Source organism: Plecotus auritus, assembly GCF_963455305.1.
Source record: "Plecotus auritus genome assembly, chromosome: 8".
In the NCBI taxonomy this organism is placed as follows: domain Eukaryota; kingdom Metazoa; phylum Chordata; class Mammalia; order Chiroptera; family Vespertilionidae; genus Plecotus; species Plecotus auritus.
In genome coordinates this window covers 48,580,721-48,606,392 of record NC_137782.1, presented here as the reverse complement: position 1 = coordinate 48,606,392, position 25,672 = coordinate 48,580,721, and positions in this window count along the sequence as shown.

Here is a 25,672-nt window from a genome sequence, read left to right as displayed (position 1 = left end):
CTGGCTTCCCCTCCACCTTTAGTGTTACCCTAGGCTCGGGGAGGGGTTCCGAGCCCCGTCCCCGCTAGTCTTCTTCTTCCTCCAGAGCTAACACTTTCTTGGAGGACCCGTTCTTCTTCTTCTTAGGGCACTCTCTAGCCCAGTGACCTTTTTCTTTGCAGTAGGCACACTGGTCTTTGTCTAATGGGGTGTGGTTGCCCAGGTTACCTGACTTTTTAGCCCTGCCCTGGGTTTGTTCCTGGCCTCTCTCACCTACTACTGCGGCCAAAATCCGTGTTAGGTTCTTCTCCTGCCTGCGATCCCTTTTGCTTTCTCTTTCCTCTCTTTCCTTTTCTTTTCTTTGTTCTTTTTCCTCCTCAGTTTCCCTCTTATGATATACTTTCTCTGCCTCCTTAACTAAATCCTGCAGGGTATAGTCTTGTAACCCTTCTATTCTCTGCAACTTTCTTTTAATATCTATTGCTGACTGCCCTATGAAAGCCATGGCCACGGAAGCCCTTTGCCCCTCAGCGGTAGGGTCAAACGGGGTGTAGCGCCTGAAAGCTTCCATTAAGCGTTCAAGAAATACTGACGGGGGTTCCGTGGCCCCCTGGATAACCTCTCTTACCTTAGCCAAATTAGTGGGGCGTCTCGCTGCCCCACGGAGGCCGGCCACTAGAGTCTGGCGATAGACTGTCAGTCGCTCCCTACCTTCTGCCGTGTTGAAATCCCAGTCAGGTCTGGAGAGGGGGAAGGCAATCTCGATGATGTTGGGGAGCTGGGTGGGTCGTCCATCTGCTCCTGGTACATTCTTCCTTGCCTCCAATAAAATCCTCTCCCTCTCCTCAGTTGTGAAAAGGGTCTGTAGTAGCTGCTGGCAATCATCCCAGGTGGGCTGATGAGAGAACATCAAAGACTCCACCAGCCCGGTTAAGCGCTGGGGGTCCTCTGAAAAGGGAGGATGATTAGTCTTCCAATTATACAGATCTGCGGAGGAAAAAGGCCAGTACTGGAGGGGCTGAAGAGGAGCCGGTCCACCATCCGTCGCCGCCGGCGGGGGCCCGTAAGCCCTCAGGGGGAGGGTGACGGTGGTGTCGGGAGTCATTCCGCGGCGGCTCCTGGTGCCCTGCGCAGGCCCCGGCAGAGACTCGTTAGGGGGAGCAGAGGGGGCAGCTGCAGGAGCCTGCGGTGCTTCTGGCTCTTCCCGACCCCCTACGGGAACCGGGGCAGGAGGATACGGGGGAGGGGAGATAGGAGAAGGAGGTCAGACTGGATTTCTTGTGGGGGTCCGAGTGACTGGATTTCTCCCCAGAACTGGGAGATTGGACGGCTAGAACTTGAGTGGCTGGCCGGGGCTTGGGTTTTATAACCCAAGGTCGAACCCATGGGGGTGGATTTTGCACCAGGTCCTGCCAGACCACGATGTAGGGCTGCTGATCCGGATGGGCTCCAGGTTCTTTCTGAAAAAAAATCTCCTTAACAGCAAAAATAACAGATAGGTCAAAGGTTCCTTCTGTTGGCCATCCTATATTAAAAGCAGGCCATTCTGAGGAGCAGAAGGTCCGCCATGGACCTTTCTTGATCTCAACTGATAGGTCGCGACCTCTTCCCTTAACTTCAGTCCAATGGTCTAAGGTCAGACTAAGAGGGGTTGTCATAGTCTGTCCCATCGTCAGTTCGTACGTCATCAGAAACACAAATAACAAAAATATTACAGACACAAGGACCCACTTACTCCACCTTGTCCGCCACAAACACGCAACAGAATCAGATGGGCGCGATTTTGACAATCTCTGATCCAACAGTAGAACCCGATCAGCGCCCTTACAGTAGGAGACTACCAGGCGTCCCTGGCTCTCCTCCACTCTTGGGGCGTCCCCCAGGGCTGCAACCTGTGGCCCTCCAGGCGCGTCTACCAACCACTGTTCGGCCACTCTCACGAGTCGCCGAACGGCTGCAAAACCGAAAGCGCGCACACAGGACCAGACTCACTAGCAAAACACAAGACAAAGACAGACAACCTCGGGGTACCCCTTCTTACCTCCAAGGTCGACTCCGCGGATGAGGGGGGGGGTCGTCATGTAAGACCCCCAGAGGGAGACCCTTACTCTATCTCACGGATCGACGGCAACCCCAATCATCCGCAGGAGGCGTCACTTGATGCAAACAGCAAGAGGCTTTATTCCAGCGCGCTGGGGCTCAACTCGTAACTCACACGAGCGAGGAGTCGAACCCCGAGCAGAAAGTCTTACAAGTATATATAGGCAAAAACCATACATCGGGGGGTTACACATGTGAGGGGGGAAGAGAGGACAAAGTCGCCAGGAAATTCCAACAGGGCTCGTTAATAACATGTTTAATGACAGGGCCTAAGTTTTCAGTCAACAGTCCCATCCGGTAATCTCCTGTCCTGCTTTTCTTATCTGTCAGAGCACTATTTGCTCTGTCTGCTCTTAGCTCGGTGTTGTTTCCTGGGACAAGTTTAAGGGTCTTGTTCCCATCACTGGCGAAGGGGGAAGACCTTGGAGATTTAAGATAAAACGGACAGCTGTAAAAAAAAACTTTACTCTTTCAGTTAGGGTTTGCTTTTTTTTTTCCTGAAGCTCCATTTTCTATTGTTGCTTTTTAATCTCTGGAGTTAAGAAGTTCAGGATTTGCCCAGATAAGATAAAGTAAACAAAATTCTTTACCTTTCATGCCACACTACAAAGGTGTCAAAACACTAGTATAAAGATATTCTCCTAATTTATTCCACTATTATTAAATTGAAATTTGCTGAAGAGTTGCAGACAGGGAAAAAATAGAAATGGATTCCTCACAAAAATGGAATCTGACCACTTGATACTAAATTGTCAGATATGTCAAAGAGTTCACTCAATATAAAATCATAAAGTGTGTTATATACTGTATGTATTCTGATGCATCCTTTCCCTACATTGTATTTGGTTTCTATTCTGCCATTAAAAAGTATGACAAAGTTAGTGGTTGATACAATACCAATCTATTATCTCACAGTTCTGTAGGTGAAAAGTCCAATTCAGTTCTTAACAAGTTATAGTCATTCCACTGGCCGACCTGCATTCTTTTCTGGAGGCTCTGGGGAAATCCATTTCCAGGCTCATTTAGAATGTAGGCAGAACTCAGTTATTTGTGGTTGTAGGACTGAGGTCCCCATTTCCTTGCTGACTATCAGCTGAAGATCATTCTAAACTTCTAAAGGTTGCTGCAGTCCTTGTTTCATGGCCACTTACTTCCATCTCCAAACCAGCCAGCCATGGGGGTTGAGTCCCTCTTAATACTCAGATCTCTCCTGTCTCTTCTTCTATCCAACCCCTCTGACCCACTCTTCTACCTTCCAGTCCCACTTTTAGAGACTTATGTGGTTATCACGATAATCCAGGATAATCTCTTCATTTTAAAACAATCTTCATCACATTTGCAAACACCCTTTTGCCATGTAATGTAACATATTTTACAAGTTTTGGGATTAACATCTTTAAGGGCTGTTTTTCTGCCTCCCACACATCCATCTAGATTTTCTGTAATTTTATTAGATGTTCATTCCCTTTCTATTTCAGAAAGCTAATCTATAGTGTTAATTTCTCTTTTAAGGTACTGAGAAATGCTAGCCTGCTACAGTAACAAAGAGATAATTTACAGATCACCTAAATCCTCCCGCAAATGTTCAGACACTGAGTTTCCAGGTAGTAGAGGAGAACAAGTTTGAAGCATGACTTCCTTATTTGCAGGATTGTATATGGACAAGTTAGATAGTGGGATATCTCTATAATATCATGACACATGATTGCCTGAAGATGACTTTGCACTATTAAAATAGATTTGAATTGGGTGGTTTGAAGAAGAAAGCAAATATGTTAGATTTCAGTTATTTACAATGCATGGCTTTAAACCATCCACGGATACATTATTTGAGTAATGTATAAAAATGCAAAATTCTGGCTTCATCCAAAGCCTATAGAATCAGAATTTCTGAGAATGGTCAAGAGATTTTTATTTTAGGAAGCACCTTATGGGTCCCTTAACGTATTAAACTTTGCAACGTTACATGTGAAGGTTTGTTCAATTCAGCCACTGAAATAGCATATGGAATGTGAGCAGATTTGTCCCAAATCATTTACTAAATAAGTACTATCTTATTAACTGTAAAAATGTAAATGACTAGATATACAATCAGGCTTTTGGCTTAAAAATAATGCTAATTACAGAAAACTTAGCATATAGAAGATCCTTGACAAATGTTAATTCTTTTCTGCAATTGTAATGGGGCTGTGTGAGCTAAAATGAAAACAATAACCAGAAAAAGCATAGCAAATAGGTCCTGAGGAACAAGTCCTTCAACATTACACGCGTAGTTATGAATGCAGGGAACAATACCACAGAATTTCAGGACCAGTAACAAGTGGGAGGCGAAAACAAGTGAAGAAATTCTCAACTAGTTAAACTATAAAGAGAGATGTAAGAACAAAGCAAAATCAGGCAAAAGGACTTAAAAGATTATATGTGGGTTTTGATAAATGGTGACTATTATGCTATCACAAGAAAAAAATATATACTCAAGCCATGTAACTGTTATAGCCGATTAAAAGTGCTAAGGCAAATACAGTTTACTTGCTTTACATTACAAACAGAATCATGCTATGAATAATTGGTAAACTCACTTGCCCAAACCCCATTGCGCTGAGCTCTGAGTATGAAAGTAGGGGCCTTGTGTATGAGAAAGATTTGGGCCCTAACCGGTTTGGCTCAGTAGATAGAGCATCAGCCTGCGGACTCCAGGGTCCCAGGTTCGATTCCGGTCAAGAGCATGTACCTTGGTTGCGGGCACATCCCCAGTAGTGGGTGTGCAGGAGTCAGCTGATTGATGTTTCTCTCTTCGATGTTTCTAACTCTCCCTCTCCCTTCCTCTCTGTAAAAAATCAATAAAATATTAAAAAAAAAAAAAAAAGATTTGGGATTCCTGACAGCTCTACTTTACCATTAGGATGTGAGTGATAGAAAGGAGGAAAACATCAATAAGTCTGACTAGATACTATTTGTCTCAGAATAACAATAATATACTGTATTGCTCTACGGGGCTGAAATCATTCTGGTTAAAATAAGTGGTGGGGGGAGGTCTTTAGAGAAGACATGTTTTTTGACAAATTCCTATTTAATGGCTTTGTCCACAGATAACCAAGGATGCTCTCCTTTCTAAATACTCTCCTGTGAAGACCATAGAAGAATGAGTATTTCTGACACCTAAGCAGCAGCATTTCACCAGGTGTCCACCTGGGAGAGACAGGACCACCCAGAGGGATCCTAAGCTCTCTCACAGAACAGACACGCCCACCAAAAATCGTCTCCAGTAAGAAATACACATCACACTGTATCTAGAATGGCTCTTAGGGTTCTGAAAAGGTCCCACACTTTCAACCTCATTATGGGAAATGGGACACAATGGTTTAGTCTTTGCCTCCCTTCCCACAACCGCTTTGACTCCTACGCGGAGATTTCTTACCACTACCTTCACACAGGCATTAACTCCATTGAGCCGGAAACTCTACACACGCAGTTGGGCTCTTCTTGGACACATTTAACTGGGTCGCCTCTCTTGATTACCCAAGTGTAAGGAAGTGTTTAGGCCAAGAAAACAGAAAAATTAACTGAGTGAAATGTGCACTGAGAGAGGAGGAAGACTTATGGTGACAATGAAGCAGTGGGACACACAGACAGACAACAGGTCAAAACAGAGGATGAAAGTTGTAATTTACAGCAGGACAAACATCTATAGAATACATGGCTTTGGCTTTTATGTTTTCTCCACCTGTGACTGCTCAAACAGCAGGTCAGAAATGACAATGAAACAATATTGAGGGGAAAAACATACTGAAGTAGACTGAAACAGATTATAATTGAAAAAGTGGTAGTAATTCTATGTATTTTATTTGTATTTTAATCCATTGATATATGAATTTCTTGAATACATGTTTTTATTTGACTTTTCTTAGAATTTGTTTCTTTAGTTGGAGATATGAGTCAGCACTGTCATCCTTTCTGGTTTAATAATGAAAAATTTTAAGGTATGAATGATTGTAATTTGAATTATATCAGTTCACATAAGTAAAGTGTTATTGTAATTACCTCACAAATATTAAAATTGCATTTATGATATCTAATCTCCATAAGCAGCTATAAAATTTGACTACAGATTAAGTTAACAAAGAAGATGATCTCAATCATTCCAAAGGGCAGACACAGTGTTTTTCTCTGGATTTATTCTCTGCACAGTAAAACATTAAATTGATTAATTAACAAAATTAGAAAATAAACCAACTTTCAAATTTTTTTAAAATAAAGTGAATAATGAAGGACCAGCTATAGGATATGGCGAATCTATGCTTAGAAAGCAATATAGAATTTTAAACAATCACACCAGGAAATAAATAATTATTTGAATAAATTTAGAATTTCAAAAACAAAATAAGATCAACCAAATCCAAGGATAATTGAAACAAGCAACTAATTTTTTTAAAAAATAGGGGAAAAGTTCACTAGATCATTACATCCTTGAAAGGTTTCTTTAAAAATACATATATTGTAATTTTTCTGTCATAGCTATTTTAGAATTTTGCAATTAAATAATTTATTTTAAGAAAATACAAGATTAGCCCCTAATCAGTTTGGCTCAGTAAATAGAGCATCGGCCTGTGGACTAAGGGTCCCAGGTTTGATTCTGGTCAAGGGCATGTACCTTGGTTGCGGGCACATCCCCAGTGGAGGGTGTGCAGGAGGCAGCTGATCAATGTGATGTTTCTCTCTCAATGATGTTTCTAACTCTCTATCCCTCTCCCTTCCTCTCTGTAAAAAAAAATCAATAAAAATATATTTTAAAAAATAAAAGAAAATACAAGATAAATACAAAAATATTCCTACCACTTTCTTTGCTAAATGAATGTTTCACTTTCTTTGTTAAAATGTTGTAATATTTGTTTTGACTAAGATTTGTCTTTTAAATGAATAAGCTTTGAAGTTTTTACTAAATTAAAAACAGTTACTGAACATTCAGGTGAGAGAACTACCACTGGTATAACTGGTGCTTCAGGCTGCCCCTGGATTGGTTCTCACTTTGGTAATGTCTCACTGGACATTGTTATTTTCCACGACCAGCTTTCACGTTAGGCAACAGAAAACTGATGCTGTGAGTCCAATCCAATTTGATTATTGACTTTAAATTATCAGTATAAGTGTTTCGTGAAAAGAACTATATCGTTGTAGGATGGAAATTTTTCAACCTCCCACAAGTAAAAACAAACAAACAAAAAAAACATAACAACTGTTTCACTCTTTCAGTTAAAGATGATCTATCTTATTTATTTTCCTTTATTCAAAGATAATCACCAGTTATTACATTTAGTGCACTGTGCTAAGTATCCTATATAATAAAGAGCTAATATGCTAATTAGACTGAACAGTAGAACAACCCTCTGGACGAAGCTGGGAATGCGAGGGCCGGCAGCCGGGGCTGTGAGGGCTGGCAGCCGGGGCTGCGAGGGCTGATCCCCTTGCACAAATTTCATGCATTGGGCCTCTAGTAGTGAATAAAAGATCTGTTCTTATAGCATTTACAGTCATGGAGTACATTATCTATTACATAATTTGTACTATCCACAGAGGCACTTCACAGTAATTCACTTTAATAGAGGACTGAATCCAAATAACTGCAATACTAACCTGATTCATCACAGAACAGACTGTTAGTTGGTTGAGTCTTTGATTTCACTCTTCTTCCCCCTTCCACACCCTTATTAAAGCATGAGTAGCTAAAAAACTTGAATTTATTCTTTTCTTCCTTTCTCTTATTCCACAAAGTCAATCCAACAATAAGTCTTTCCAATTCTATCTCTAAAACACATGTTAGTGTTATTTTACAGCCATTGGCAAAATTATTATCCATCTCATCAAATTCTTTCTTCTAAACTACTGGAGTTTTCCTATTTCTACTTAAAATTCACTTAACATAAAACAGCCAGTTAGCCCGGACAGTGTAGCTCAGTGGTTGAGTGTTGATCATGAACCAAGAGATCACCAGTTTGATTCCCAGTTAGGGCACATGCCTGGGTTGCAGGCTCAATCTCCAGTAGGGGGCATGCAGGAGGCAGCCGATCAATGATATTTCTCTCTCACTGAGGTTCCTTTCTCTCTATACCTCTCCCTTCCTCTCTCTCTCTAGAAATCGGTGAAAGCGTATTTTTGTAAAACACACAAAACCAGTCACAGCCATATATATGAAATATATATCAGGTCAAGCCAATTCTATATCTAAAATCTTCCAGTTGCAATTAAAGAATGAATGCAAAATGTTAATCATAGTGCATTAAGATCTTCATGAGTTAGCTCTGCCCAACTTTCCAGACTCACATTGCCTGCTTCTGGCTCATTCTGCAGCAGCCAATGACTTTTGTTTTAATCCCCTGGGATGTTTTATGTGATGTTTTTTCTCTGTTAGGAAATTTCTTATCCTACTACCCTGGATTTTTGTTTTTTCTTATTTGCTTCTTTTCATGCTTCAGATCTCAGCACAAAACCTCATAGGTGTTTATGACCTGGGGTCAGAGAAAATCATCACAGCCTATGTTTACCTTGAAAAACAAAAAGAAATTGGAGAAAGCATAATGAAAGGATAATTCAGTTGTGTTTCAAAAAGAGACTCCCAAGAACAAAGCCCTATTAAAAAGAGTAAGCATAGCATGGGCATGGCCACAGTAAGATACAGATATGATTGTGAATTTAAAGCTGGCCAGTAGCCAGATTATTGGTTGTGTGAACAATATTTAACTCATAATTCTATGTGTTGGAAATTGGAAGTTGGATTGGGAGAAGTTGTTCTGGTCTGTGTTAGGAGTGGCTGACTTCTGCTTGGTTTGGGTATGTGTCTAGGGCAGGGGTGGGCAAACTTTTTGACTCGAGGGCCACAATGGGTTCTTAAACTGTACCGGAGGGCCAGAACAAAAGCATGGATGGAGTGTTTGTGTGAACTAATATAAATTCAAAGTAAAGGAGCGGAGGGGAGAGCAAGAGAACCGGATAGAACAGCCAGATCCAGCCCGCGGGCCGTAGTTTGCCCAAGGCTGGTCTAGGGTCAGGTTCCTGTCACCTAGGGCTGGTTGGCCTCCTCTAGGACATGTGACTACTTCTCTATGTGGAATCTAATCTCACAGTAGGAGTGGCTGGGGTTGGTCAGGGTGGCTCAGCAAGGAAACAAGTGAAGCATAGGCTTGGAACTGGTATGATATCACTTCTGATGAATTTTATCTGCCAACGAAAGTCACAAGGCCCATCCAGAGTCAGTGGGTAAGAAATCAAACTCCACTAACTGATGGGAAGAACTGTAGTCACCTGATAACAAGGCAATGGTATAATATAAGGAAGGGAATAACTAGGCCCATTTTCAAATCTGTAACTGGATTCAAATTCAGAAGGAAAAAATATAATGAAATAGAAATAGGGTGTTGTTTACCAAGCCCTCACCTACTCTAATATCTCTGTGTCTTGGTTAGAACTTTTCTAGTTTTAAGATATTTGAATTGACTAATATAAGTTAAAATGAGAAGTTCCTTAAATAGTATCTCAAAGATTCCAGAGACAAGATGTAACTGTTCTTATTCTGGTTTATTTTATGGAGTTTCATAGAAATAAATATAGTGGTTTCAGTAAGTACTCTACTTTGTCCTCTTTGGTACATTTTCATACGTATTACCTGCTGGAAGCAGTATAATTTTTAAAACATATCCTCCCTCCCTTGACTTCACGGATTTTAGGCCTCAGTTTGTAAGTATAACTGCCACAAGTATTTAAAGAAAACATTGTCTGAAAGAGCAGCCAACTCTTCCATTACTTAACTCATAAATTTTTATTTCAATTCAACTGTTTCCTGAAGCATGAATTCAACTAAAATTAGTGAATACTACATACAATTCCTCAGTGCTTTTATGTATACATGGACAATTTTTCTTCTTTTAACTTGGATGATATCCTGGCTACGTAAAGAATTTTAAACATATCCATTTGCCTTTAAAACTCTGAAAAGATTTTCATTACCTTCTGGCATCTGGAGTTATGCGAACTCTGGGTCCAGTCTCACTTTTACACCAGCTCTAGGGACTGTCTTTGTTCTGCCCAACTAACTTTTAAGATACAGAATTATTTTTTCTAGAAGTTGAGGCGAGTTTTTTTTTTTTTAAAAATATTAGTAACTCAATCCATTGGGAAAGTGAACAATATAGCTGTAGGCTTCATCTTAAATTTTTGACTAATTTTCATTGCATTTTCTTCCATTGGAATAGTTGTTACACAGAATGCTTATTGAATCTATGTTTAATTTTTTATCACTTTTATTTCTTTATTTTATTCCAGTGTGTTCCACACACGCATTTACTCACTTTTAATGCTTTTTTCCTACATATTGTTTCATTTTTCCAAAAGCACGGATCTTATATATTGCTTTTTAGAAATTGTTTTATATTTCCAAAATGATTTTACTTTTTCTTTTCTCATGTCATCCCTTTCATGCCTTGTAGTTTTAGATCATTTTCTTATAAAGTTTTATGTGAAAAGAAATTCTTTTTCTTGCACTTTGTTTTTTAAATTCCAACTCTGACTCCTACTCAATTTTTTTTTCTACAGCCATGGTTTGGTTAATAAAAAATATTTAACTACCATTAGCATATTCCTTTTCTACATACATTACAGAAACAAGAGTCCAATAATTTATTTCTAAAGGTTCTTAAAACTACTGAAATTTCCCGGGAGCATTCTGCTTCTTATCACTGTCTATATATTAACCTCCTTAGGTCTACCTTTACAATAACCTAAGGTAATGCACTTTTCATATCTTTAATGTCCCTAGACGATCCATTCACACAATCCTATTTGAATGAAGGTGTCTGTTCTATTCTAAGCAATAGCTGTATAACCCAAATACCTAATCTAGTAGTACTCACTTATTTAATTCCCCTCCAAGATTTGGTTAAAGTGCTCCTGGGACTGCCATTGGATAAGAGAATGAAAAAACGATATGGCTCATAGTTTCTTCTATTAATAAAATTGGTGTATCTCTAATTGCATCTGTTATGGAAAATTTTTATTGCATGTTAAATAAAGTTCTGCTTATTTAAAAATTTAAAGTTTGAATAATACTCATATGCATAATAATACTCAGGGAAATATGTTAGCAAATGATGTAAAGTTCATGTAAACTCCAATAAACACTTAACATATGCTAGAGGTTCTTTGAGGGGAATGTCTCAACCAAAGGCATTATAGCAAAGGGGAATTTAAATAAACTTGATAGACTGCTATGGGATATTCATAGATCAATGATACCTGTGTAATTACATTCATTAGGAAAATGTTTAGACTTTGCTAGTAATATAAAAGGTCATACAAGGACTAGAAATTTGGTAGGAATGAAGAAACATCCTTACTTTTTCACAAATCGTTTCTTATTTTCTATATTATCCAGCTTATTTTCTCTAAGACATTCAAAAATATATACTAGTTTACCTTTTCATTTTAACATATGATTTAATTTATGTACACATATTTTTCTTATATATTAATTTTTGTAAATGTATATACTCAAAGAAAAACTGCATTTTAGATTTAATTGAATATCCTTTGATATGTACTTGTTTCAACTCCTTTTACTTAAATTTTTTATATATAGAATATTATTTTTAATTTAGAAAGTTATCAGAGCAGCACTAGTGTTGTAGTGTAACCCCCATCTTACAAAGGACGCCTCAAAAAAAGGTCGAATTATGGAGTCATTTATTAAAAGCCGGCGGCATACGAGGGAGCAAAAGCGCTCCAGACCTCGCAGCCCCAAACAGCTCATCACATCAGGCTTATATTGGCAGAATATCACAAAAGTATTGATTACATCTTTGGGTCTGGAATGAGGAACCTGTTTTGCGAAAAAGCATTTTTTTACAGAAGCAAAAATTGAGCAAGTTAGTTATCTAAAGTGAAGTATGGTAGCAACCATACTTGGGTAAAAATTGCTGTTTAATATTTTAACCTTGCTGTTTTGGGTTCTTTACTCATTTAAAAGTTATTTTGATTTTCTGAACTTATGTATGATTGAATACTCCCTTGATGGCGGTTTGAATATCCCATTGATTGTGATCTCACTGGTCATCGAAGCACATTCTTCTGGGAACCAGGACAGATAGTGATCCTAAATTGTCTCAGTAGCTACAGATAACTGAATTTCGGTTGACTCAGTGGTCCCGGAATCTGGACAGCACAATTATTCTAAATCGTCCAGGTGGGTGGTCCCAGATAATGCGTTTCTGTTGATTCAGTGATTCATAGATACTTAGATAGCTAAGTTGCTCTTCTGTAAAAATGCTTTTTCGTGAAACAGGTTCCTCATTCCACACCCAATGATGTAATCAATACCTTTGTGATATTCTGCCAATATAAGCCAGATGTGGCAAGCTGTTCGGGGCTGCGAGGTCTGGAGCCCTTTTGCTCCCTCGTATGCCACCGGCTTTTAATAAATGACTCCATAATTCGACCTTTTTTTGAGGTGTCCTTTGTAAGATGGGGGTTACACTACAACAAAAGTATTTACGAATCACTGAATCAACAGAAACACATTATCTGGGACCACCTGGACAATTTAGAATAATGGTGCTGTCCAGATTCCAGGACCACTGAGTCAACCAAAACTCAGTTATCTGTAGCTACTGAGACAATTTAGGATAATTGTATTCTTCTGATTCCCAGAAGAATGTGCTTCAGTAACCAGTGAGATCACAATCAATGGGATATTCAAACCACCATCAATGGAGTATTCAATCATACATAAGTTCAGAAAATAAAAATAACTTTTAAATGAGTACAGAACCCAAAACAGCAAGTTTAAAATATTAAACAGCAATTTTTACCCAAGGGTGGTTGCTACCATACTTCACTAGAACAATTCTCCATGTTCAGAAAGATGAGTAAAATACTGCTATGTAGATGAAAAAGTAAAGGCACTGAAAAAGCAACCTCTATATTTGGTAAGCAAATGCTGGTAGTTGGGGGGAAATATGAGTTTCCAAACTTACCACAGATTTCGAAGAGTTTTTGATGCTTATTTATTATGATTCTATTTCTTGTCAAGCATTTGCTGATGTCTAGGAAACAGTGCTTTGTCACAGTTTAATGTGTAGCTATTTCACAGAAAACAAAGTCATTCCCAAAAGTGTTAAATTGCCAAGGATCATTCTGTCCCTGATTAGTATGAAAAAAGACAGTCACATGAGATAGTATGTGGCTATTCTGTTTTTCTCTGCAGGTATAGCCCTGATAAAGGTGCTATTAAACACCACACTGCACTGATGATATGATTAAAAACAACAAAGACATTTTGACGACCTCAACAGTTACTTAGACCTGGCAATGGTGAGCGGAAGAAAGTTCTTTCTTTATGTAAATATGTTCTTTTTAAAATATATCTTCAGGCTCTTAAACTTTGAATGACCTCATAACACCTTTTAAGCATAATGAGGCCTCCCAGAAAAGAGAGTTATTAAACTTGAAATGATCAAGTCAGAAATGCCCAAGAGCAGTCTTTGAAAAATTACATTAAATAGAAGACTTTGAACTACCATAAAAATATAAAAATTTCTAATCAATAAGACACTAATTGAATACAGTAGATATTTTGCCACATCAGATAAAGTATATGTAAATATTTGGGGGATCTGTATTGGGTTATCTATCTATCTATCTATCTATCTATCTATCTATCTATCTATCTATCTAAAAGCCTAAGCGAACATCACAAAAGAACAGATGAGCAAACAGGATACATGGGGCAACCAGGCCAGCAGGGGGGTTAGTGAGGGGTGACCAAACAACCGAGTAGCAGGCTGCATGGGGTGACCAGGCTAGCATGGGGGTTAGTGAGGGGCGACCAAATGAATGAGGAGCAGGCTGAGTGGGGCGACCAGGCAGGCAGAGGGGTTAGTGAGGGGCGACCAAACGACTGAACAGCTGGCTGCATGGGGCAACCAGGCTGGCGGGGGGGCAGAGGGGCCAGTTGGTGGCAACCAGGCCAGTGGGGGGGGCAGTTTGGGGAAATCAGGCCAGCAGGCAGAGAGTTAGGGGTGATCAGGCTCACAGGGGGGCAGTTAGGGGTGATCTGGCCGACAGGGGGGGCAGAGAGGGGCAATCAGGCCGCAGGCAGAGGTGGTTAGGGGTGATCAAACTGGCAGGGGGGGGCCAGTTAGGGGCGATCAGGCAAGCAGGTGAGCCAGTGGTGCAGGATTGTGAGAGGGATGTCCGACTGTTGGACATCCCCCGAGGGGTCCCAGATTGGAGAGGGTGCAGGCTGAGCTGAGGGGACGCCTCCCCCCCACGCTCCGTGCACAAATTTCATGCACTGGGCCTCTAGTATCAATATAAAATCAGGGGGATATAATATATACTAGGGGCCTGGTGCATTAAATTCATGCACTGGCGAGGGGTCTCTCAGCCCAGCCTGCCCCCTCTCACATACTAGAAGCCCTCAGGGGATGTCCTACTGATGGCTTAGGCCCGCTCCCCAGTGGGAGCAGACCTAAGCTGCAGTCTGGTCTCCCTTTGTGGGAGGCGATCGGGCTGATCAGGGGAAGGCGCCAGCCACATCACCCCGCTGCTACAGCCACTGCCAGTCACTGCAGCCACCAAGGTATTTTCATCAACACAGCCTCCAGTCCCTTCACCATGAAAAAATGACGACTTTCTTTAGGCATTTTCAAGATGTGTCTTTCATAGGATATGACATTTCTTTCTTTACTTTTCTTTTTATCCTCACCTGAGGATCTCTATTCATTGATTTTTTTCCCCTTCCCTCCGATCGCAGGCTCAGCCCCTTCCCAAGACTAAAGCCTCTGTCAATTTACATGTTTCTCTATTATTAGGTAAGATTACATCTAATATATACTTATACATCAGCAACCTCCCCTGCTTACAACATATTTTTAAGTATTCATATTAGGTATTTATAATGCATCTTGAAAATCCAAAATTCTATTTTCCGTGAAATTAACTTTTTATTTTCTCCAAATACGAATATAAATTAAGAAATTATTCTGTAATGCATAAGTGTAAAGAACTATTGAGAAATCAGTCTTTTTAGCATGAACAGTTTCTCAGAATGCCCTCTGCTTTCTTGCTGCACCTGAAATCTAAATCTCCCCCAAGGATGCTGCTTTCCCAGCAGCCTTTACAGTTTTCTGTTTTCCCCACACTCCTCATATACCTTGACTTGATATTGAATGTGTGACTCCCTTGATTTGTATTGCTTATTCTAGAGCAGCCGTGGGCAAACTACGGCCCGCGGGCCGGATCCGGCCCGTTCGGCTGTTCTATCTGGCCCACGGAGCCAAAAGAGAGGAGGGTTCTCTTGCTCTCCCCTCGGCTCCTTTACTTTGAATTTATATTAGTTCACACAAACACTCCATCCATGCTTTTGTTCCGGCCCTCCAGTCCAGTTTGAGAACCCATTGTGGCCCTCGAGTCAAAAAGTTTGCCCACCCCTGTTCTAGAGCTTTCCCGCCCTCCCCCCTTCCCCCTGCTCCTTGAAATCCATCAGCTTTGGCTCTCATATCAGGAGACTACCCTTCATGTTACAGTGATCACCGAGCCAAGGTCACCCTCCCTTTGTCTTTGATCATTATGTCCTTGCACACTGGGTATCTCTATAACACAACTTTTTTAAAAACAAATGATTATCTCAGTATACATTTTTGTGTGATCTTCCCAAACCCTGGCATGTAGTTATTCAGCCTCAGTCCTCCTTCACCAGTCAATTCCATACCTTATTCCTTGTTATCACCTTTAACTTTGAAACAACTGTAACCCAACTACTGAAATCTTCCTCAAAGTGCCTTTCCATGGAGAAATAGAGGATTGAAGAATATTTCACAAGCTCTTGATGTCAATAATTACCCAAATCTATGCATTTGCTTTTCTTCTGTTACTGTTAATAATTTGTGAGCACCCCAGTAAAAACAAATCACTCCACTTATGTACCTTGACTTTTTTTTCCTCGCATTGTCAAGGATCCTTCTTGGCAATTATCATCACTATCTCCATCTTTAAGCTATCTTTCCTTTAAGCCAACACACATGTGTCCCTAAAATAATAACCTCAATCTCCTCTTCCTTTTAAGATACCACCATATTTTTTCTGTTCCCCCTTCCAGAAAAACTTCTCAGAAATTATTTTTGTCCACTGTTTCCAATTTATCTCCATTGCCTCCTAATCTCCATATCTTTTTTTAAAAATATATTTTATTGATATTTTACAGAGAAGAAGGGAGAGGGATAGAGAGCTAGAAACATCGATGAGAGAGAAACATCGATCAGCTGCCTCCTGCACACCTCCCACTGGGGATGTGCCCGCAACCAAGGTACATGCCCTTGACCGGAATTGAACCCGGGACCCCTCAGTCCGCAGGCCGATGCTCTATCCACTGAGCCAAACCGGTTTCGGCCTAATCTCCATATCTTGAAATCCAGTGGTCAACCCTCAGTTCTCACTATGTGACTGTTCAACAACTTAAGGTTGATACACTTTTTTTTTTGAATAAAGAATAAAATCTATTCTATTTTTTTTTCAAATCTTTAACACACTTCTTATACATAGTCATAATTTGGTAAATTTTGGCCCACATGTAGAATGAAGGTTAAGTTTGTAAAGAAGTATGGACATTGAACATAGTTTTTATGAGTAAAAGTTTGAAAAGATTTTCTGAAAAAATAAACTGAGGGATGATAGAGTATCTTAAAAGGAAGGAAACAGGTGGTTAAGTAAATCATTAGCCAAACAATTGCACTACACAGTAGGGACTGTTTAACTCCTGATTCACTTGCAGAGTAGAAGGTGAGAGGAAAGAATTGGACTGAGGAAGACAGGAGAGTCCAGAAAGCCAATCTGAATGCATGGATACTTTAATCTGGGTGTTCCAATCTGCCTCAGCTGAACCTATATTTAGTAGATTTGTCAGAGGATAAGGGTCTTTTTATACCAAGAAGTTATTTCCATTTGTTCAGGATGATTTTCTTCAGTTCAGCTCTAGATAAGCCACATTATGCCTGCTGTTGACAGTTGATAACCTGGAGAATGGGATGACTTCTAAGAATGAAAAAAACATTGCCTAAGTATAAATTATACATGGATTATCACCATGAATTGCTTACTCTGCTTTTAGGGATAAAAATATACTCTCTAGCCTGACCTGTGTGGCTCAGTGATTGAGCATAGACCTATGAACCAGGAGGTTAAGGTTTGATTCCTGGTCAGGGCACAAGCCCAGGCTATGGGTTTGATCCCCATTAGGGGTTGTACAGGAGTCAGCTGATAGATGATTCTCTCTCATCATTGATGTTTCTATCTCTTTCTCCCTCTCTTCCTCTCTGAAATCAATAAAAATATATTTTTTAAAAAATTACTCTTTAGAAATCCAGTAGCATTTTTATTATCATATACTGACATTGCCTTTTATTGTTTGTAATAACTTTTTAAAATTCCATAATACTATATGACAATTCTCAAATTATCATTTCAAAAGTGACTACATTTATAATAAATTATTAATATAACACCAAGCACACCCACCTTCTTAGTGACAACTGTACATGCCTGCATTGCTTCCTCTCCACACAGCTGGTCTTTGATAGACTTGATCAGGTTCTGAGACTTGATCATGCTCATCCCAACTGCACATTTCCAGGCTACCTTATCCCCTGGATGGGTTGTTTCAAATGGAAACTCACTTCCATAGTAAAATTAATTCATTCAAATTTTCAAGTATTTATTAAGTGCCTCTGTCTAGTCTGGTAACCAATGATAAATGAAACAAAATTCTTAGTTCTAGCTTCTTGGATATTATATTCTAAACTAGAGGCCCGATGCACAAAAATTCGTGCATTCGGGGGGTGGGAGGAATGTCCTACGCCTGGCCTGCGCCCTCTGGCAGCCTGGGACCCCTTGGGGGATGTCCACCTGCCGGCATAGGCCTGTTCCCTGGGGGGATCGGGCCTAAGCTGACAGTCAGACATCCCTCCAGCAGCGCAGGAGCCCTCGGAGGATGTCCACCTGCCAGCTTAGGCCCGCTCCCTCTTGGGAACGGGCCTAAGCTGCAGTCAGACACCCTTAGTGCTGCCGAGGAGGCGAGAGAGGCTTCCGCCACCACTGCTGCACTCGCAGCCCTCAGCCTGGCTGTGACTGAGCGGAGCTCCCCCAGTGGGAGCACACTGACCACCAGGAGGCAGCTCCTGCATTGTGCATCTGGCCCCTGGTGGTCAGTACATGTCATAGAAACCAGTCACTCCCGGTCGTTCCGCCATTAGAGTCAATTTGCATATTACCCTTTTATTATATAGGATACCTTCCAAAATACAGTAATATTTAACCAAAGGTAATATCTAGCTTTTAAAAGAATTACTATTTTTAAAGGATGAATCAATATAAATGAAAATACAGTGGAATTAGAAATATATGTACAGTATATATAGTTAAATAAAAGAGGAATCATTTTAAGTTACATGATGGGGCAATAATGCACCATATCTTTTCATGAGAGTTAGAGGAGGAATATCTTATTCTGCAGAAATGAATTAGCAGTAGAAATTCCTAAAAAAGAAGCACACTCATTGGACATGTCAAACATTAATAAAAATCTGCAATCAGCTGACCAGCCAGGCAAGGACTGCTTCAGTTTGGTTCCTTTTCTGGTATGAATTCACATGTATTTACATCAAGAGAGCCTCATGAGTTCTCTCTCAGTCTACTGTTCCAAATTTAGATAAAAATCTTACACACATGGCTCTTTGAGTGCCCCATTCATATAGCATTAAAGGTAACAAAAAAGTAAAGAAAAACTTGAAACTTTAACAAACTCACAGTTCAAGAGCCTAAGCGGAGATGAGAGCTACAAACATGTGAACTTCATGTCTACCCTACATGGTCCTCAAGATCCCTGGATTAGGCAAACTATAACATAGGTAAGACTATGACTGTGACATATCAGGAAGAGGCTAAATTATATTCTCAAAACTGTTTCAAAGGAAAGCAAAAATATTATATATAAAAGTATGAGAAAATATTAAATGAAGTTAGAAAAAATGTTTAAACAACATGAATTGGAAGGTGGAGACCCCATTAAGTGGTTTTAAGAAATTCTTGTTAATGGAAGCTTATTTTTTAAAGACTTTATCTAATGTGGAGTTAAGCAAATGATCAAAGAGTCCAGCTCTTTTTATTCATAGCAGGAAACAGCTCCTCTGTGCTTAATAAGTAAGTGTATGACAGCTGTGGTAGGAGCTCGTTACGGCTGTATCACTGCTAGGAACTTCAATTATTACTGTCACTGTACTTTAAATTCAAAAGGACATTTTGATTCATGTTGCTCTCAACTTTTTTTTTCCACTATAAAAATGGATAATTCTATTCTGTTTCCAATGAAAGGAATTTGCTTTGAAATGTACAGATAAATACAATGAAATGTCAACACGATTAACTCTCTGGGGCATAAAAATTGCTTCTGTGAAATTATTTTTTCTAAGACTATATGTTTCATGTAATCCCCTCCCCCAAAGAATGTATTGAGGGGAACTACGAACAAGGCAAGTTTATTATTTGTTGGCACCGTGGAAGGTTGGTGCATAACAATATCTTATTCCAGCCCTAAAAGAGTTTTTATCCCTAAAAGAGAGATAAAACATGGACCCAAGTAGCTAAAATATGAGGTAGGAACTGAAATTAAGATGTGTGTTGCAAATCTATATATATAAAAGGCTACTATGCAAACTGTCCCCATGGGAGTTTGGGAGACTGGAAGTTCTATCGCTCGCTGTGATGTGTGCTGACCACTAGGGGGCGGCACGGAATAAAGGAAGGCCCCGGCCAGGCCTCGGGACCCTACCCATTAACAAATTTCATGCACTGAGTCTCTAGTAGTATATAAACATTCTTTGTGATCTCACAACCCCACTACTTTCTGAAGTGACACTACAACCTAACCAGGGTATTACAGAATGGAATGGAGGAGACCAAGCAAGATCATGAGCTTAAGCATTACTGGCTAACCCTTAAGGACAAACACATTTCTTTTTTTTTTTTTCTTTTTTTTTTTTTATATATATTTTATTGATTTTTTTTACAGAGAGGAAGGAAGAGGGATAGAGAGTTAGAAACATCGATGAGAGAGAAACATCGATCAGCTGCCTCCTGCACACCCCCTACTGGGGATGTGCCCGCAACCAAGGTACATGCCCTTGACCGGAATCGAACCTGGGACCCTTCAGTCCGCAGGCCGACGCTCTATCCACTGAGCCAAATCGGTTTTGGCGACAAACACATTTCTAATTTCTGACCTTGGTGAATACAAATGGACCAATGAGACACCAAGGACTTCTCTTGCTCTTTTAGTAAGTGCCTAACAGTCATGGAAAAGCTAACTCTTTCTAGAGCAGTAGTTCTTTTTTATTGAATTGACTGGGGTGACATTAATTTAAAAAACCATAAAGGTTTCAAGTTTACAACTCAACAAAATATCATCTGCATACTACATCATACGCCCATCACACAAAGCAAAGTCTCTTTCCATCCACATTTATGCCCCCTTTGCTGACTTCCACCTACTCCCACCATCCCCTTTTCCCTTGGCTATCACCACACTGTTGTCTGTGACTATGTGTTGCATATATTTTTGCTTAATCCCTTCACTTCTTTCATCCATCCCCCCCAAAGTCCCTCCTCTCTTACAGCTTTCAGTCTGTTCCATGTATTCAGCCATGCCTCTGTTTCTATTTTGTTCCTCAGTTTATTTTTTTCATTAGATTCCACATATAAGTGAGATTATATGTTGTCTTCATCTAACTGGCTTATTTCAGTAGTTCTTAAACTTTAGTATCCTTCACAATCACCCAGAGAGCTTATTAAAATACAAATTGATGGGCATGAAAATTTGCATTTCTAATAGGGGATTTTCTTAGTCCAGGGACCAGACATAGAGAACTAACTCTCAAAAGGCTCACTGTGGAACTGGCCCTCTGAATTTTGCCATAGCCAATTCAATTGAAAGCAGAGAGAAAAGAATATGCCCTTGTAAACTTCAGACCCAGTACAGTCAGCCCAATTATGCACTCTATGCTTCAAAAATGTCAAACATCCTATTTTTATGTGCAATACCTGTATCAAAATATTTTGCCTTGAAAGTGTGTGTGTCTTGGTTAGGAATTTAGTGTTGGGAGTAAAGAGCTTTTAGTAACCTTGAGATCTTCATGAAGTGTAAAATATATATCCACTATCAAGGTGAAAGAGCCTTATAGCTCTGTGTGGAATCAAACAGATTGAAAATTAAACTTGATCTATTCCACATACTAATTGGGTCACTAGGGCACATGAGGATTTTAATAGTTATAATTTTTTATTTATAGTGTACTGGATGGAATAGTGTACTCAAAAATGCATGTCCACTTGGAGCCTGTAAATTTAACATTTGGAAATAGGGTCTTTGCAGATGTAATCAAGTTAATATGAGATCATACTTGCAATATTGTGATTCATAAGAAACGTAAGTAGAGTTGGTCCTATATATGTGGTCTTCCTTCACAGTTTCTGGCTCATAGCTCCCAAAACCCTTGGAATTTTCCTTTTGTTGAGAGTGATAAAGACATCTTTTGTTATGTTAAGAAGGGGAATGTTGGAGAAACCAAGATGGCGGCATAGGTAAACACCTAAACTGCTGCCTCGCACAACAATTTCAAAACTACAACTAAAAGACAGAACGGACACCATCCAGAACCGCAGGAAAGCTGACTGAGTGAAAATTCTACAACTAGAAGGAAGGAGAAAAGCTCACAGAGAATTGGAGGTACGGCAAAGGGTCTTGGTGCGCGCAGAGAGGAAGGGCGGCGGAGTGCCTGGCTGGCTTTCTCTGGCGGAAGGGGGAAGGGAGCCCCCGACCGCATTGAACCCCAGTTCTGACTGCACTGAACACCTATTCCGGGCGAGCCCCTGGGGACCCACGCTCTTGTGGGGGGAGTCTGGACTCTCGGGCGGAGACTCGGGAGCCGGGGAAGGCGGAAGACTGAAAGTCCGCTCGTGCCAGTGCGCACAAAGGCTGCGGGAGGCTGCCACAGGCTTTCCCTAGCGGAAGGGAGTGAGAGGCTCCTGACAGCACAAAACCCCAGTTCTGACTGAAGTGAGCCCCAGTTCTGACTGCAGCGAACCCCAGTTCCAGGCGAGCCCCCGGGGACCCACGCTCTTGTGGGGGGAGTCTGGACTCTCGGGCGGAGACTCGGGAGCCGGGGAAGGCGGAAGACTGAAAGTCCGCTCGCGCCAGTGCGCACAAAGGCTGCGGGAGGCTGCCACAGGCTTTCCCTAGCGGAAGGGAGTGAGAGGCTCCTGACGGCACTGAACACCAGTTCTGACTGAAGTGAGCCCCAGTTCTGACTGCAGTGAACCCCAGTTCCAGGCGAGCCCCCGGAGACCCACGCTCTTATGGGGGGAGTCTGGACTCTCGGGCGGAGAATCGGGAGCCGGGAAGGCAGAGGACTGAAGGCACACACGTGCTAGCAAGGGCAAGGCTGATGGGAAGCCAAGACTGAGACTCCACCCCATCCAAGCTGAGCACAGAGGCTATTGCAATTTGGCAAGTCTAATCCTATAAGGCTGTCTCCAGCACCGGACTTCTCCCAGCATAGACACAGCTGATCCTTACAGCCAACTGGCCTGGAGGTCAATTCTTCCCAGTGATACCAACAACAATAAAGACTTAATTACAACAAGGCTGTACACACAGTCCACAAAGGTGTGCACCAAGAGTGTCCACCTCAGGTTAACTGGGGAGGCAGACCCACTGGGCCAAATTGGAAACTTAGCACACAAATCTAACAACTCAGGGAAGCAGTGAAAATGCGGCGTCTAAGAATCAGATCACAAACGAAAGAAATGGAGGAAAACAAACGACTGGATATAGAATTCAAAACCACGGTTATAAGGCTTTTTAAGAATATCCTAGAAAAGGCCGATAAATATAACGAGACCCTCGAAGAGATGAAAAAGGACCAACTGGAAATTAAACATACACTGACTGAAATAAAAAATATTATACAGAGACCCAAAAACAGACAAGGGGAACACAAAAATCAAGTCAAAGAATTGAAATACAAAGAAGCAAAAAACACTCAACCGAAAAAGCAAAAAGCAAAAAAAAAAATCCAAAAAGTTGAAGATAATGTAAGAAGACTCTGGGACAACTTCAAGCGGGACCACATCAGAATTATGGGGGTGCCAGAAGAAGAGAGAGAGCAAAATACTGAAAACCTATTTGAAGAAATAATGACCGAAAACTTCCCCCACCTGGTGAAAGAAATAGACTTACAAGTCCAGGAAGCCCACAGAACCCCAAACAAAAGGAATCCAAAGAGGACTACACCAAGACACATCATAATTAAAATGCCAAGAGCAAAAGACAAAGAGAGAATATTAAAAGCAGCAAGAGAAAAACAGTTAGTTACCTACAAGGGAGCACCCATACGACTGTCAGCTGACTTTTCAACAGAAACTATGCAGGCCAGACGGGAGTGGCAAGAAATTTTCAATGTGATGAATAGCAAGAACCTACAACCAAGATTACTCTACCCAGCAAAGCTATCATTCAGAATTGAAGGGCAGAAAAAGAGTTTCACAGACAAGAAAAAGCTAAAGGAGTTCATCACCACCAAACCAGTATTATATGAAATGCTGAAAGGCATTCTTAAAGAAGAGGAAGAAGAAAAAAGGAAAGATAAAAATTATGAACAACAAATACATATCTATCAACAAGTGAACCTAAAAATCAAGTGAATTAAAAACCTGAGGAACAGAATAATCTGGTGAATACAATAGAATCAGGGGCATAGAAAGGGAGTGGACTGATAATTCTCAGGGGGAAAGGGGTATGGGGGGGTTCATAAAGAGACTGGACAAAAATCATACACCTATGGATGAGGACAGTGGGGGGTAGGTAAGGGCAGAAGGTGGGGTGGGAAATGGCTGGAGGGGAACTATGGGGGAAAAAAGGAGAAATAATTGTAATAATCTGAATAAAGATTTATTTAAAAAAAATAAATAAATAAAATAAAATAAAAAAAAAAAAAAAAAAAAAAAAAAAAAGAAGGGGAATGTTAACATTGGGAAACTCCTAGGGTGGGGGCCGGTTTCCAGTGGAGCCAACTATGTAAATCCAATGTTGGAATGTTCAGTCCCACCTCCTGACCTACAGAAAGTGAGAAGGGGAGAGGGACTGAATGGTTTAATCAATCACCAATGACCAATGATTTGATCAATCATGCTTATATAATGAGGCCACCATAAAAACCCAAAATAATGCCCTAACTGGTTTGGCTCAGTGGATGGAGCGTCGGCCTGCAGATTGAAGGGTCCCAGGTTCGATTCTGGTCAAGGGCATGTACCTTGGTCTTGGTTGTGGTCACATCCCCAGTAGGGAGTGTACAGGAGGCAGCTGATGGATGTTTCTCTCTCATCGATGTTTCTAACTCTCTATCCCTCTTCCTTCCTCTCTGTAAAAAAATCAATAAAATATATTTTTAAAAAAAGAAGAAGAAGAGTGTTTGAAGAGCTTCTGTGTTGGTGTATACCAGGAGCTTGGTGAGAGTGATGCATCTGGGGAAGGTATGGAAGCTCCTTGCCCTTTCTCCACACCTTGCCCTATACATCTCTTCTATCTAGCTATTCTTGAGTTATATCTAAATATATAAAAGGCTAATATGCTAAGGGTCACTCCGACCATCCGACTGGTCACTATTACGTGCACTGACCACCAGGGGGAAGACGTTCATTGCAGGAGCTGCCATGATGCACACTGGCCATTTACAAAAAAACAAGACCGTGGACCTGGCACCAACAAAGCGTCCCTACCACCACCCCCAAGCAACAGCCCACCAAATCACAGCCAATGCTGCTGAGACCCCATGGCACAAAATGCAGCCCATACCCAGCCCAGCCCAGCCCGGAAATGGTCACTGTGGGTACTGGGTAATGACATCACATAGCAATGCCTGGCTTCCTCTCCCTGGCAGCTAGCCTCCTTGGAGTTTCTTCAGCCCAGGAACACGACTTGCTTTATAGCCAGGTGCAAGCATTTTACAGTTTAACCAAATGTCTGTGAAGCTTTTTCCTGTGCCTCATCTCATTTGATCCTCACAGAAGTCCTAGAGTAGGTAGATAGGAGACTTGATAGAATCCTATTTTCTTTTCATTAGCCAGAGAATGGAGATTTAGAAAGTTTAGAAACTTGACCTGACTGAAAAAAAGTAAGAAATAGTGGACCTTGAAAATGACTTTTCTCACTGCGCAGACTATAGTCAAACACTGGTGCAGTTAAATATTTTACCCTTTGTTCTCCCTGCGTGATCTACAATAATAATCTGCTTCATGTTGATATTTAATGCTGTGTTGCTAACAATTACCTGAAAGAGAAGTAGGGGTGCTTCACTGGGCTGGAAAAAGTTTAGCTAAATGAGAAAGCAGGTTTAGTTAAGCAGGTTTATTCTATATATATATAAAAGGCTAAGTTGACTTGCGCATGTGCGATACATGTAAAGCTCTCTCTGGCGCCTATTGAATGCGTGTGTTTTGATCT